Below are 13,175 nucleotides of genomic sequence, written 5' to 3'. Positions count from 1 at the left end.
CTGCCTAGCTTCACTCACTAGGACTTTCACCTGGCTTCACTCACCAGGATTTCCTTCTGCCTAGCTTCACTCACTAGGACTTTCTATCTGCCTAGCTTCACTCACTAGGACTTTCACCTGCCTTCACTCACCAGGATTTCCTTCTGCCTAGCTTCACTCACTAGGACTTTCCATCTGCCTAGCTTCACTCACTAGGACTTTCACCGAGCTTCACTCACCAGGATTTCCTTCTGCCTAGCTTCACTCACTAGGACTTTCCAGTCAGGTATCCGGTCACTTTTGACCTACTTGACTCTTCTTCATTCATACTGATCAGTCCCTGATCAGAATCTCCCCATATGAACAACTGTACCTGCATTGTTCATGTGTCTACATGTATTGTCAAACATCGAAACTATGACCAAGACTCAAGCTTGGTCAACTCAGTCAACCTTTACCTAAGGGATATTGCACCAACAAGAAGAAGGAAATCGGCGTTGACGATTTGAGGAGATGGAAACCGTCGGGGAAAAGAATTGGGCGGAGAGGAGAGGAAATGGGGAAGAAAACGAAGGGGAAAGGCATGGGGAAAAAAATAAAGAAAAAGAAAGTAAAAAAAAATAAACATTTCCTCGCTAAATGGGGTAGTCTAAACAGGCTTGTTCGGGGTTCAGTTTTATCCCCGTAAAGCCGTCCATACGGTCTCCGAAAAATTCCCAGAAATTTTTTAAAATTTTCGAAAATTCCCTTATGGTTATTCGCTATTTTTTCCCAGTATTTTACATTCTCCCCCACTAATAAAAATTTGGTCCCCAAATTTTGTTATCTACCATAAGCAAGTACTAATAATAGATAGAAAGTATAAATGTTGAACGGAAAATAACCCACATACCTCAAATGAAAAGATGGGGGTATCGAGCTCGGATCGTATCCTCGAGCTCCCAGGTAGCCTCCTCGTCCGAATGATGTCACCATCCGATTTAACCAGTCAGATAGTCTTGTTCCGTAGCTGATGATCTTTCCGGTCCATAATGCGTACTGGAACCTCCTCGTAGGTAACGTCAGGTTGAACGGGAACTGAGATATCTGTCAGCACATGTGTCGGGTCAGGTATGCATCTCTTCGGCATAGACACGTGGAATACATCATGGACGCCTGCTAGTGACAGTGGTAGTGCCAGCCGGTAAGCCACCACTCCAATCCTCTCCAGGATCTGGAAAGGGTCAATGTATCACGGAGCTAGCTTACCTCTGAGACCAAATCTCTTCACCCCTTTCATGGGTGAGACTCGCAGAAATACATGGTCGCTAGTAGAGAACTCTAGGGGTCTGCGTCTCTGATCAACATAACTCTTCTGGCGGTCCTGCACCTCTGACATACTCCGTCTAATAGTATGGACCAACTCTGCCTCTTGCTGAGTTCTATGAGGTCCCAACAGCTGGGTCTCCCCAAACTCATCCCAGAGGGTGGGTGTCTGACAAGTCCTACCATAAAACGCTTCAAACGGTGCCATCTAGATAGCCGAATGAAAGTTGTTGTTGTATGCGAACTCTACCAATGGCAAATGGTCCTCCCAACTGCCTCTAAAATCCAATACACAAGACCTCAACAAGTCCTCTAGAGTCTGTATAGTCCACTCTGATTGTCCATTTGTCTACGGATGGAAAGTTGTACTGAAACAGAGCTGAGTGCCCAAGGCCTGCTACAGACTCTGCCAGAATCGAGACGTGAACCGGGGGCCTCTATCCAAAATAATACTTAAAGGAACACCATGTAATATGATGGTCTCTCGACAATACAGATTAGTCAATCGATCCAGGGAATAAGTCTTCCGGATCGCTAAGAAGTGCGCGGATTTGGTTAATCGATCAAAGATTACCCAAATCGAGTCATGGCCTCGTCATGTCCTTGATAAACCCACCACAAAGTCCATGGTAATGTGTTCCCATTTTCACTCAGGAATAGGAATCCGCTGAAGTAATCCAGTAGGTCTCTGGTGCTCAGCCTTCACCTGCTGACAGACAAGACATCTAGCTACAAATTCCGTGATGTCTTTCTTCATACCGTTTCACCAGTAGGAACGCCTCAAATCTCGATAAATGCAGGTCCCACCTAGATGGATCGTAAATCTAGAGCGATGAGCCTCCTGAAGTAGCTCTTGTAAGATCGGGTGAGGCTGAGGTATACATAATTTGCCTCGGAAATATATAATACCCTCCTCATCTCGTGTGAACTCGGTCTGCTGCTTGGAAGCTATCTGGCTGCCAATGAACTGAAAATATTGATCACCGGCCTGGGCCTCTCGGATCTTCGTCCTGATCAACGATTGAGCAACCATGCTTACACGAATACCCTGCTCTGTCTGTCCTTGCTCCTCAAGGCCTAACTCAGAGAAATCCTGAATCAAGTCTATGACTGAAGCCCAGTGGCAAGCCAAAGTCCTTCTGGACTTCCTACTTAGTGCATCGGCAACCACATTAGCTTTCACTAGGTGATAGCTAATGGTACAATCATAATCCTTCAGGAACTCCATCCATTTCCTCTGTCGAAGATTGAGTTCCTTCTGAGTGAAAATATATTTGAGACTCTTATGATCCGTAAGAATCTCAAAGGTAATGTCGTACAGATGATGCCGCCAAATCTTCAGAGCAAATATAATAGTGGCTAACTCTAGATCATGAACTGGGTAGTTCTTCTCATGCTCTTTCAACTGTCGAGAAGCATAGGAGACTACCCTGCCGTGCTGAATTGGAACAACACCCAAACCCTAAAGAGATGTGTCGCTGTAGAGCACGAATCCATCCTCTCCAACGGGCAAAACCAAAACTGGAGCTGACACTAATCTTCGCTTCAGCTCCAGAAAGCTAGTCTCGCAAGCTTCTGTCTAAGTGAACTTCATGCCTTTCCTGGTCAGGCGTGTCAGCGGCATAGCAATCCGGGAGAAACCCTCGACGAATCGTCTGTAATATGCAGCTAGTCCCAGAAAACTCCAGATCTCCTGAACTGATTTTGGCTGCTCCTAGTTGGTGACAGCCTCGATCTTCTGCAGGTCTACTGAAATACCTCTACTAGAGACCACGTGTCCCAGAAAACTGACTAAGGATAGCTAGAAAGCACACTTGCTGAACTTCGCGTATAGCTGATGTCGTCGAAGAGTCTCCAAGACTATGCGTAGATGCTGTGTATGTTCCTCCTCGGAACACGTATAGACCAATATGTCATCGATGAAAATGATAACAAACTGATCAAGATACTCCAGGAAGACGCGGTTCATCAAATCCATAATCACCGCTGGAGCATTGGTAAGATCAAATGGCATTACCAAAAACTCATAATGGCCGTATCTAGTACGGAAAGCTGTCTTCTGAATATCTGATTCTTTGACTCTCAGCTGATGATATCCGGACCGCATATCAATCTTTGAATACACTGAGGTACCTTTGAGCTGATCAAATAAATCCTCGATCCGTGGTAAGGGATACTTATTTCTGACGGTCACTACATTCAGCTGTCTGTAATCGATGCACAACCTCAGAGTACCATCCTTTTTCTTGACAAATAATACCGGAGAACCCCATGGAGAAGCACTAGGGTGTATAAATCCCCTGTCTAAAAGCTCCTGGAGTTGAACCTTTTGTTCGTTCAACTCTTTTGGTGCCATACGATAAGGAGCTTTCGATATCGGTGTAGTTCCCGAAATCAACTCAATAGCAAACTCCACTTGTCTTCTGGGAGGCAAGAATGGTAGCTCCTCTGGAAATACATCCGGATACTCTCGGACTACTGGAACGTCGGAGAGTTGAGAACTACTGTCATCTTCAGTATGAATCAAAGATAATAGAAAACCCTGACAACCATGTGACAGTAGCTTTTGAGCCTGAATCGCTGAAATAGTCGATATGTCATCGTCCCTGATGGCAGTGAAATCCCACAAGGGTTGGTTCGTGTAACACCCACGAAATTTTAAGATAAGTATATGAATAATATTTTCTTTAGAGCATGAAAGTAAGAGGAATCAAAAAGAAATAATAGAAATAAAAAGAGGTGAGGTCAAGGATTGAACATTGAACCTCCCACAAATAATGAAGATAGATTGATGTATGATAACCACTAGGATAATGAATAATACATGGATAGGAAGGAATGGAAAATTTATTTAAAGGAGAGGAGAAAAATAAAAGAAAACTAAGAAAAGAGCAAGAGAAAACCAAGTGACTTACCTCCTCTTCCTCTTGGTTAAGAGAAGAAGCAAGCAAAAGGTGAATTGCCTTCCTCTCCTCTCTCCCTTCTCATTTTCGTGGGAATTAAAGTGAAGTAAAGGGGGGGAATGAATGGGGACAATAATCCTTCCCATGTTGAATAAAAGGGATTAGAGGAGAAAAGAGAAAGAGAAATTCTAAAATTTTCTTCTTCCTCATCCTCCTTCCTTTCTCCACCGAGAACTAGAGCCCTCCTCCCTCATCTCCAAAAGCCAAGTTTAGGTTTTCTCTCTAAGGGAAAACAAATACTAGCAAGGAGTCTCAAGGGCTACCTCATACAAGAAGAAGAAAAACAAAAAGGGAGATAAGGAAGAGAAACTTCTCCTCCCTCCTCACAAGGGTACCACTTCCTTAAGGATCAACAAGCGAAAACTAGGTAAGCTTCCCCTCACCTGTGGTACAATAGCTCATGTGGTTTTCATGAAGATAGATTGCTTAAAAACCTAGGGTTGCTTCATGGAGATTTCGGCCAAGACAAAAAGAAAGGATCTAAGGAATTTTAAGATCTAACTAGATATGCTCATCATATTTCTTGTGACATGTATCTTATGGTAGGAGGTTAACTTAATGTTTCTATGCTAGAATGTTTAGTTAGAACTTAAATTCATGATCCTAGACTCTCGGCCAAACATGAACAAAGGAACTAGGTAAGCTTAAGACTCAAACTAAACATGTTCCCCTTTTTTTCTTATGATATGTACCCTATGTTAATGGTGTTGTTAACATCTTCTCCTACTTGTATGTTGATTAGAACTTCATTTTCATGCTCATTAACATTCAGCCATGGTAGATCTAAGGGCCTAAAAGAGTTTTAAACCTAAAACTAAGCATGCCATGATTTCCCTAAGATAAGATATGAAGCTAATATGATATGCCCATGTTTATATGTTGATTTGAACTCTATTCCATGCTTATGAAGATTCGGCCATGTTAAGATTTGAGGCCTAGGAAAGTTTAAAACAAGTCTAAGATGCTCATGACCTTCTTGATGAAATGATATTAAACTAACTTGATGTTCTTATGCTTGTTGGTTGCATAGAAATTTGGTTACATGCTCTATAACTTTCGGTCACACAAGGTTTTAAGACCTAGGATGCTTAGAACTTAAACTAAGTTTGCTCATGATGTTCCTTGTAATAAATGCCATACAATTTATGTAGGGTTTTCATGCTTTTTATGTCACATGAAAACTAGTCTATGTCTTACATGTTTCGGCCACCATTAGTTTAAGGGCTTAGAGAACTTAGAACCCAACTTAGATATGCTCATGATGTTTCTTGTAATAAATGCTATGAAAGTTGTTGATGGTTTCCATGCTCTTATGCCACTAGAAACCTAGTTTCCATGCTTAACAAGTTTCGGCCACCTTAGATTTAAGGGCTTAGGAAGTTTGGAACTTAAACTAAATGTGCTTATGATGTTCCTCATGATATGTGTTATGATATTGATTTAAGGTTCAACACTTTCATGCTACTTGTAACCTAGAATCATGCTTGCTAGGGTTCGGCCATGATAAGGTTAAAAGCTTAGAGAACTTAGAATCCAAACTAAACATGCTTAAGTTGTTCCTTATGGTATATGATATGACATTAGTTTAGGGTTTACATGTTTGTATGTTGCTTATAACCTAATTTGATGTTTGATGAGTTTCGGCCATGATATAAGTAAAAGACCTAGGAAGCTTAGAACCCAAACTAAACATGCTCAAGGTGTTCCTTATGATATTTGATAGGATAATGGTTTAGGGTTCACATGCTTTTATGTTTCTTGCTAACCTAGGCTACAACTACATGTTTCGGCCACTACATGATATTAGGGTTAGAGACCTAATTATGATTTCCCATGTGCCTCTCATGCAATGCTTTATGATATGATAAGAATATGCCATGCTGCTATACTCATTTATGTATGCTTATGACCTATGCATGATGATGTGCTATGTGCCCAAATTTATGATATGCTATGTGCCCAAATTTATGATATGCTATGTGCCCAATTTATGATATGCTATGTGCCCAAATTTATGATATGCCCAATTTATGATATGCTATGTGTCCAAATTTATGATATGCTATGTGCCCAAGTTTATGATATGCTATGTGCCCAAGTTCATGATGTGCTGTGTGCCCAATTATGCATGTGATCATGATGTGCTGTGTGCCCAAATTCATGATGTGGTGTGTGCCCAATTATACATGTTTTATGTTATGCCTAAGAGTTGCTTCCCTATCAGTTGGGACTAGGAGCACTCTTCATGATATGAATATGACATGAATGATAGGTTAAGAATTATGATATGTATGACATGCTACTTTACTTTTAAGGCTTGTACCAAGGGTGGGCTCCATAAGCGCCCCGGAGTCGATGGACTAAGAAACAGGCCTCGTTAGGGATGGGCTCCTAAGTGCCCCTAGGTCGATGGACTAAGAAACGGGCCTAGTATGTATGCCTTGTAGGGTTCAAGACTTGGTACCTTGGACCTACATAGGACGCGCACATTTATGTATGTGGTACAAGCCGGGGCCCCCCTTATGTTGAGATTATGTTTAAGTATGTATATTATAAGTTTTCAAAAGACATGTTGCATATGTTTTCATGATACATGTTTAGAAATTTACCTTACATATACCTTATGATTGTGCCATGATATTTATGATGATGATATGATATGTCAGGGTGTATTTGATGACCATGTTATATTATGCCATGATACCTTACGATTATGTTACGATATGCCATGATATGCTGCATGATATGATGAATTTGTCTCCATGCGTTATGTCTTGTGATTTTGATATGCTATACGGTTTTTGTGAGTAGGAAAGGAATTTACTGAGCTATGAGTGCTCACAGCTTACTTTCTTGTACCACAGATAAAGGCAAGGAATTGATGAACTAGGGGAGCAGCAGGAGGGGCTAAAAGGATGTGTGTGGTAGTGGCTTGGCTAAAGGAGAAAGACCTGCTTTTGTTTAATAAGAACTATGCCTAGTTTATGTTACTACTTTATGACTCCATGACATTTAATTATGTGTTTGGGTATTATGACTTAAAAATCATGTTAAGTATGCTATGTGGTTTTATATGTCCAGGTGATTAGTCATGGTGATTTTAAAGAAAAGAAAAGTTTTTAATTTCTATAAATAAGACTTCCACTGTAGTAAGTAGGTATGTATGTTAAAGTAACCCCCGTCGCCTTAGCAGGAGAGGCGGGGCGTTACAGTTCGGAGGTCGGAATGTGACCACCCTCATCTAGCAATCAACCGTGGCATTATATGCAAACAACCAATCCATGCCAAGGATAATGTCGAACTCGACCATTTCCAGTACCAAAAGATCTACCGTAAGTATCTGATTGCCAAAGTCTAACGGACAACCTTTGACGTCCTGGGTGACGTCCAAAGCATCACCGGACGGTAGAGAGACGGTCAATCGTTGCGGTCTAAAGGTGGGTAATCTACCAATCTCTCTCATAAAGGCACGGGATATAAAAGAATGCGAGCTACAAGTATCTATCAGCATATCAGCAGATAAGGCATAAATGGAAATCGTAATGCGGAAAACGGATCCGTCGGCCCGCTGAGCATCCTCTCTGGTAGCCGTATAAATACGTCCAGTCTCTGGCGGAGGTGGGAGCGCTGCCAGGGGCAGTTGCATCTGAGCAGGAGCCGACCACTAAGGCAGTGCTGGATAAGGGGCCAGAGGTGGAAGAGAGGACTGCGACTGATATTGTACTCATAGCTAGGACTGCGTCTGATACTGAACCAGGGGTTAGGGCAGCCAATTCTGGGCTAAGGGCTGAGGTTGCAGCTGATACTAGGGTCCCACAACTGAACTTTGTGGTACTATAAAGGTGTTGGAGTGCTCCTGTCCATGCATGCCATATGCAGCTGCTGTAGGGGGGGCGAACATCTGCTAACGACGCGAAGATTTGGCTCTCTGCCCTCCTCGCCGAATCCCTGACTAACTGTGTTGTCCTCCTTGAACAGTAACTCCGGAGGCAATATGCTAAGACTTCAGCGGACAAACTTGGCTCTGATACCAAATAAATTGTCACACCCCGGGGAAGTCCCTGCTAGAAGAAATTTCGGCCGTATCTCCCCTATATGGGTGACAATATGAAACTTCCTACAACATCCAAATACCTCGGCCAATACGGCCAGAACAATATATATAAATAATAAGCAACACCCACGTATTTTAATAACAAAACTAAACTAATACAACGATAAGGAAAAATCAAGTTAAAAATCCTACTCAACTACACTCATAAAGCTCAAAACTTATATCCTACTCACTGCACCCATAAAACTCAAATCACAACGATAAAATCAACTCACCTCTTCTGTCGTCCAGCAGGCATGTAGCAAAACATATCCAATAAAACTCATCGTCAATAAAACCATTCAATATCCAAGTGCCAAAAACCAGAACAAGTCTAGATAGTAATAAGAAAACCAAAAGATAAAAACACACATCCTCGCGATCTGCAGGGTCGATATGGGTGGCCGCAGCTGGAGGTACAGTAGGTGGTGGTACCGGAAATGGAGCAACCGGTACCGCTGGTGCAGATGCTGGGTACACTGTAGGTACTGGGGGCATAGTTGGCGCTGGTGCCAGGTACACGGTAAGTCCAGGTGGTGGTGGTGCCTGGTACGCCGTAGGCTCGATCGGAGCAGGTGCGGGATATGCCGGTAGTACCCCTGGTGGTACAGTAAATACGGTAGGGGTGGGTACATTGGGTGCAGCCGAGATAGGTACCTCTAAAGGAGCCATCGGGGTCTGAGAGCCCGACGCACCCGCAGTCTCTTGAGTTTGTCCCTGACTGATAGGCTCAAACCCAGTATGGATCTCTGGCGACTCTGTTGCCAGAGATTCCAAAGTCCTCTTACGTGATCGTCCAGCACCACATATCGCAGCTATTCGTGTAGATCTCCTCATATCTGTTAAGTTATAACACAAATATCACTACAAGTATAAAAATTATAAAATTATCTTTATACATATTTGCCGTCTAGAGATGTTCTGTCGCTGTCCAGTCCCCATTTTACCTCAAAATTATGGATGAGAAAATCAACGAAAGCCCGTACAAATTTGAAAATAAATACCCAAGTTGACTAGCAAACTTGGGTTAACCTAAAAATCCAGAACACCAAAAGAAGGTATCGTAACTCGCTCTGATACCAAATAAATTGGTATAAGATAAATCTTGAAAATCCCAAAATACTAAAACCAGACATTCTATACTTGTAACAACCTCACTCACAAAACCAACAATACGAAAACCAAGCATCAGAAAACTTGGCACTGATACGAAAGAATATTTTTCTCTCTCCTTGTTCTTTTTGATTTATATCAAAGGTGGAGAGAAAAGTCAAAGTTAAGTAAATTAAGAATTTAAACATGAAAAGAGGAAGCATAGGTGTTGATTTCAAATTATTTTCATTTATGCTTATGTTTAACTTTTTTTATTTACTGTCATATTTTTTTGCTTAACTTTAAACCATGTTGACATAATCAAAAAGGGGGAGATTGTTAGTGAGGGAAGCATCTGACGATCGAATCGGTGTTTTGATTGTGTTAAAGGGTTAAAGTTAAGTTGGTTTGTTATCTAACATGTGTGAACGAGTTTGCAGGAAAGTCCTAATTGCGATTAGGCAGGTGGAAAATCCTAGGGGGTGGTAACCCTAGGTGGTGAAAAATCCTAAGGGGCGATAACCTTAGGTCCTAGGAGGTAGTAACCCTAGGTGGAGGAAAACCCTAAGGGGCGACAACCTTAGATCCTATGGGGTGATAACCCTAGGTGGTGAAAATCCTAAGGAGGGTAACCCTAGGTGGTGGAAAACCCTAGGGGGTGATAACCCTAGGTACTAGGGGGTGGTAACCTTTGGAAGAAAGTCCAGTCGGTCTGGAGGACCAGACTAGCAATAGGTATGCTCTCCTGAGAGGAGTAGGTAAGGACGCATTCCCCACGGAGGGAACAGTAGACGTCGGTTCAACCTAGGGTTTCTGGTAGGAAATCCGAAGTCAGAACCTAACAGCCCGAAAGCTGTCAACTTATTTGTTTTATTTGCTATTTGTCTAACTCTGTTTTGCAGGAAACTAACATTTCTACAGGGTCAGACTTAGCCATGATCGGTCGACCGAATGGCTTGATTGGATGATCGAATCGCAGTATAAAAGGTCCATATTTCTAGATTATAGACCGGGCTCAGTCTAGGGATCGGTCAACCGAACCTGGGGATCAGTCGATTGAACCAAGGATGGGAGTTACCAGATCGAGGCCGGGGGGATCGGATCGGATGAGGAGGTCATCTGATCAGTCGACCGAACCTTGGGATCGGTCAACCAAACATTGGGATCGGTCGACCAAACTAAGGATAGGACTTGACTAGATAGAAGCAGAACGAGCGGATCAGATGAGGAGGAGATCATCTGATCGGTCGACCGAACGTGAGGATCGGTCGACCGATCTGCTTTGGGTCAAACTTGATCCCGAACTTTGATGATTTGAATTAGTCCTACAGAGGCTATAAAAGGAGCCTCGGGGAGCAGCTTCGAAGGCCAATGAAAAATAGAACAACTTATGCTCCTGTGCGTTGCTCCGAATGCTTCAGCAACGCTCTGCTGTTCTGACAATCGATGACTACTTTCTTCATTTTGTATTGTCAGTATAATCATTCTTTATTCTGTACTTGTACTTACATTCCAGTGAAGAATTTCATATCTATAGTGATTTCCCAACAAAAGCGATCAACGATCACGAGCCTTGGAGTAGGAGTCGCCACAGGCTCTGAACCAAGTAAAAGAAATAGTGTTAGCATTGCTTTTGTGTTTATTACTTTTTCACTGCATATTACTCGAACGTTTTTGAAAATGAAATAGCCACGTGCGTTATTCACCCCTCCCCCCCCTCTAGCACTTTCAATCCAACAGAAGCATGCCTTTATCCTTGGGTGGGCTTTACCCAACCGAACATATATGAGCATGTGGGTGCTCACTCGGCCTCGGTTGACCGATAATATGCTAGAAGTCATACATAAGGCTAAGAGCCTTTATGCTCGAGCGGGCTTTGCTCGGCCGAGTATATATGAGCATGTGGGTGCTCCACTACAACAAAAATCCTCATAGACATCGGTTTTCCACCGGTGTCTATTTCATTTTCGACCGATGTCTATGAAGCTGATGTTAAAAGTCTGCCATTTTAGACATCGGGTTAAAACCGGTGTAGTATCACTTAACGACACCGGTCTTCGAATCGGTTATTAACCGGTGTAGTATCACTTAACGACACCGTTTCATCAACGGTGTAAAACTGATGTAATATTGTATGTTAATAACACCAGTTTTGACAGCGGTAAATGACCGATGTAATATTAGTTAATAACATCGGTTTTGCAGCGGTGGAAAATCGATGTAATATGTATATTTTCAACAGCACAAATTTGATTTCCGAAACAATGAAAAACCGACAATAATAAAAAAAAATACACAAATATTCACAAATTATACAAATATTCTTCATTCAACAATATCCATAAAATACACAAATATTCACAAATTATATAAATAATCTTCTTACAACAATATCCATAAAATACTCAAACATTATTTTTACATCAAAAGCTAGCTAATAGATATCAAAATCAAGGTAGAACATTCCTTTAACACATCAAGGTAGAACCGCACTTCAAATGTAATCTAGCATGCATTCAACCCACTCGAACCGCACTTCATCAATTTCAACTCTGGAGTACTTGAGATTTGTAAACTGTAAAAACACATAAATAATATATTAGTAAACCAAGACCAAAGATCATAGTTGAAAATGCAATAAGAGCACCAGGTAACAAGATGACTAATTGGAATGCTTAAAAAGATAAACATTCATCAATTATCTCAACCACATCATATAGTGATAGATCTATGAATAACAAGTTCAAATCTAACCCTTGCATCCTTTTGGGAGGCAATCTAATTTGATAAACGAGCAAAAAGATGATTTACTCAAAATTAGTTTGCATTTGTAAAAAACAATATCACTTCTGATACTTTATTTTGTACATTTTATCAGTTAAAAGGAAAAAAATATACTTACCACATTTTATCTAATTTGACAGAACCAACAATTGAGTTATTGGAGATGGATACCAGCCATTCCCTATGACCTTGATGACTGTTATCACCATCATGGACTTTCACTGCTACTTGAAGGGGTTGCAGCTTGAAGGGGTTGCAGCCCATCCCTGAGATCTTCACTGATCAAACCTTTGTAAACTCTACCAAATCCTCCAACACCCAAAACATGATCCTGCCTAAAATTCCCAACTTATTACTGAAAATGCCATACTAGTTAACTCATGCCATACTAATTAATATCTATAACATGCCATACTAATTAACTCATGTATCTTGACATCTACATACTGAAAATGGCTCCATATCATATCTATAAATGGGATGTCCCTTGCTGTCAGATTCTAATTGCTTTCTCTCATAATTCCTTGGTCGAATTACTTCTTCTTCAAGTAGTTTCCACCTTTCAGAAAACGACAACTACACCACCCAGAAAAAGCAACATGAGATAACTCTTGACACACTTAGCATATACAGTGGAAATTCATGACACAGACATGTATTGAAATTGTAATCACTAGAAAAGAATAGGATTTGAGCTGGTAGAGAAGGATAAAAATGAAAACTGTATGGCACGAGACTAGATGATAACTAAATAGGTCATAGGCTAGAACAGTAAGGTCATAGCAAAATATAGTAATACACAAAGTTACGGACATCTGGAGATGTTTTAAAATACATCTTTTACATCAATGTTTCAAAGGGAAGGAATGATAAAAGCTTTTGGTTGCTCATTCTAAAATGCAAACCAGCCAAAACATGGTTACATGGGAATTTAAGATGGAAACACAATATTAGATGGA

This window comes from Zingiber officinale, chromosome 6B (assembly GCF_018446385.1).
Source record: "Zingiber officinale cultivar Zhangliang chromosome 6B, Zo_v1.1, whole genome shotgun sequence".
In the NCBI taxonomy this organism is placed as follows: Eukaryota; Viridiplantae; Streptophyta; class Magnoliopsida; order Zingiberales; family Zingiberaceae; genus Zingiber; species Zingiber officinale.
The sequence above is the reverse complement of the archived record's forward strand: the minus strand, read 5'-3'. Positions refer to the sequence as shown.